We start from the raw sequence: 3,862 nt of genomic DNA on the forward strand, positions 1-3,862 counted from the left end.
CCAGCCTCTCAGCTCGGAGCTTATTGAATATGAAAGCATCAGAGGGGGCGTTTGTTGCCGCCATAGTCCCGCCTTCCACCTCTCACCCCGCCCACCCGGTATCTCTGGCTCGTGTATGCATGTGATGGGAGGTGAGTAGCTGCTGCAGTGCTCTCTCAGCTGGAGGCTGTCCCGCACTTTGCAGCAGGGGAAACCTCACACACCTCTGCCTCTGCTAAGCTCACAGGAAACACATTCGCTTTTGGATCATAAAGGTAAGTGTGAGGTCAGCTGGTAGTCAGAGATTATAGGGATGAAACGGATCTGAGGCGAAAAAGAAAAACACTGACCTCCTCTGGATCCATTTCAGTTTTGCTGAGCAAGGCCTGAGCACCACATACTGATGGATTCATGCAAATTCAACAGGGAACTGATGTGATTCCCCCTGTTTGTCAAAATAGATAAAAGGTCAAAGTGCTAAAGTGTGTCTATAGTGAGTTGGTCAAGTGCACAGGTTTAGTTTCACAGCAGTGACCCTGGAGTTTTCATTGTTTTTGTTTTGATACAGAAACAGGAATCATGCCAACGCAGCAGCGAGCTCCGGGGCCACTCCTTGCAGCTCAAACACTCGAGGATTTAATATTTTTCAAAGAGGGAGGAGCTGTAATTGGAAAATGTGTACCATAACCAACTTATCATGTAGAGCAACGTGTTTTTTATTTATTTTTTATTTTTTTATAGTACCTTTGAGTCTGAGAAGCTATTTCAGATGTCTTCTCAGAGTACATTTACCATTTTGACTGCACAACATTTTCAACTGGGAAGCACAGAAAAGTCTCTTGGGGTATGTATCTAATAAGTTTGTGACATTGGCACTGGGACTTTTGTCCGTTCCTCAAGCCAGAACCTGTCAGGCTCCTTTGAGCTGGATGGATTCTGCTGGTATACAGCAACCTTTAAGTATTGAGGTCTTGGCTTTGACATTCAGATGTTTCCCCTCACTCCGCTCAACTGCTTCTTTAGCAGTGTGCTTCGAGTCAGTGTTATTCTGAACGGTGAACCTCTGCCCTAGTCCCAATTCTCTAGAAAACTGAAAAAAGGTTTTTCATACTATTTTCCCCACAATCCATAATTGCTTAAATTCTGAGAACTTTCAGAGCCCTTGCTGATAACACACATCACCACGCCATGATGATGCCCACACCATGCTTAATTGAGGGGACGATATACTCGGGATTGTGGGTTTTTACCTCTGCAGGATTTTCCTTAATGGCCACAAAGTTCAGTTTTTGTCTCGTCTGACCAAAGCTCCCTGCTTCCACGTATTTGAAGAGTTTGTAACGCCTTTTTACACACTCAAAACATTCCATTTTCCTTAAAGCAATGGCTAGTTTTATAAGAAGACCATTTAGAGTGTATGAGCTAAAGTGTCCCTTTGCAGAAACACTTCCCTCTCTGCTGTGGAGCTTTGCAGCTTTTTTGTGGTTACATTTGGCTAATTTGTCACCCTCTTGGTCAGTGAGATTTTGTGGTCCACCCTGTCTTCGCAGGTTTGTTTTGCTGCCATATTCTTATCATTTCCTGATGGAATGGGTTTAATGGTGTTCTGAGGGATATTCAGAGTCTATCACTTGATAACTCCACCCTAATCTGTACGTCCTTCAAACCTTCTCCCTGATCAATATTTGAAGACGTCCTTGGTTGTCTTCCCGCTCCTTGCTTTGTGGCGTTCCAGACTCTGGGGCCTTTCCCATCAGGTGTATACATACTGAGATCATGTGACACAGCTGGACTTAAATGAACTTGAGTAGATGTGTGAGTGAAATAAAGCGTCACTAGGTGGTGCCAAATGGCTGTATTATCACACTGACATTGCAGAACCGAACTGATGTGTGCCTGTTGGATTGATGAATCAGTGAAGCTAAATCGAATTTTCATCTTTACAACAAAAAATGGGTGTTTTTTGTTCTGTCTCTAAGTTTGACAGACAGTGTCATATGTTTGGTGAAATGGAAGCTTGCTTGCATGAGCAACCTCTCCTCTGAATTTCACCAGGATTTGTTCACGCATTTTTTGATGTTGCAGACTTGTTGAACAGTACGTAGATAAAAGAACTCACAGTTAAGAGCTCATTTGAAATGTTTTGATGGAAAACAATGAGAACAGATCTGAAACAGATCCCAAAGGCAGCAACATTTGATCCAAATCTAGCCATTATAGTAAACTGTGAAAGCTTCACAAGTGTCAAAACAGCACCTGAGGGGAGATAGAGCTAAAATGATTCACCAACTACTGTAGCTGGTAATAAACAGTATAATATCTTTGTTATATGAGGTGCCCCCATGTGATCAGGTGTGCACACATGTTGTAAGAGGTCTTAATAGGTTTAGATCACAGTTTAACAATGCTTCAGTTCCCGGGAAGTGTTTGTGAATGTAAGTGTATGTGTTTTTGCGAATGTTGTGTCTCAAAGTTGCGCGTTTATTTCCCGGATGAGCAGTTCTGGCTCTTTCACACTGCAGACAGTTGGAATGTAATGAAGAAACTGTTTTGGTGGAGATAAATTCAAAGACCGCTCATCCGGTGGGAGACATTTATCACGTTATCGCTGCAGCCTCAAACTGACTTCTCTTCCCACGTTCAGGTTCAACTGTGACACAGCTGTTCACGCAGCCATGACATCGCAAATGAAGAGGAGGAGAAAGCAAGAGCGGGGAAACCACAGAGAGGACAGGAAGGATAGAGGAGAAGAAATGAAGGTGGACCCCACAATGTATTCTGGCAAAGTAGCTTGCTGAAGTGTCCGAGAGCAAGATACCAAAAAGGATGAAGAGAAGGAGTTGGACAGAAGGCCAATAGACAAACCTTCTCTCAGTCTCAGCAGAAAAGTGGTTAACTAAAACTAGAGGTTCTGGAGGTCAGTTAAGTTCATTAGGCTGGCTGATTTAATGAATAGACAGATGTACTGGGGGCTAGCTTTAGAATTTCACTGTGGATGCTGTTCAAAGGAGCAGAGGTTCTTGCACAATTATGAGTGTTTTTTAATCATGCCATCCCCTTTCATTAAACTGATTAGGGAAAAATCCCAAATCCTGAAAGTCATAACAGGGAGGAAACCAGAATCCTCGCTCTTTCTCTTTTCCCACTCCTCCTGCTCCTACCTCTCCACTCTCACTTCTACAGCTTTCTTTTATTTCTCATTCTTTTGTTCTTCAGGACAAAACCAGCATTCATCTAACTGAGCAAGGCAACAGCACAATAGAAAAAAGATTGACATCACATGTTTTCCCAAGGCACACAAAAAAGAGGAAAAGAGCCATCTAAACAGCAATTCATTACTCCATTTCCGTTTCTGTGAAACACTTATCCTTGCGGTTAAGGATACTGTCACTTCACCAAACCAAGATATGAAAATATTTACCACAATGACATGAATTGTGAGGAGAAATGAAAGTGCTTCCTCTTGTGTGTTTGAAATGTACATCTTTTGTGAGAGGTTGTCGCTGGCAAGCTGCAGATGTGCGTGGGTTTGTGCCCGTCTGTGGGTGCCACCTCCATGTGTTACAGTACAATTTCTCAGAGTCTGACAGAGCTACCACTGTAATCATCAAACGCACACATGGTTACAATTAGACCATATGGCTTCTAGTATCGGAAGAAGAAAAATGGAAAGCAGATAGAGAGATAGCAGAGGCTAAAACAACTGAAATCACAGGGGTGAGAGAGAGAGAGAGAGAGAGGAGAACGGGGAAAGAAAAGAAGTTGAGAGAACAAATGAAGACGCTGGAGTTGGAGATGAACAGATAAAACCAGCAGAGAACAAAGAAAAGGATGAAGGAAGTTGGAGAGAAAAGAGAGTAATGACCTTTTATGTAAACCCTCT

The sequence above is a fragment of the Leuresthes tenuis genome, unplaced genomic scaffold (genome assembly GCF_036924035.1).
Source record: "Leuresthes tenuis unplaced genomic scaffold, fLeuTen1.0.hap1 SCAF_10, whole genome shotgun sequence".
Classification (NCBI taxonomy): Eukaryota; Metazoa; Chordata; class Actinopteri; order Atheriniformes; family Atherinopsidae; genus Leuresthes; species Leuresthes tenuis.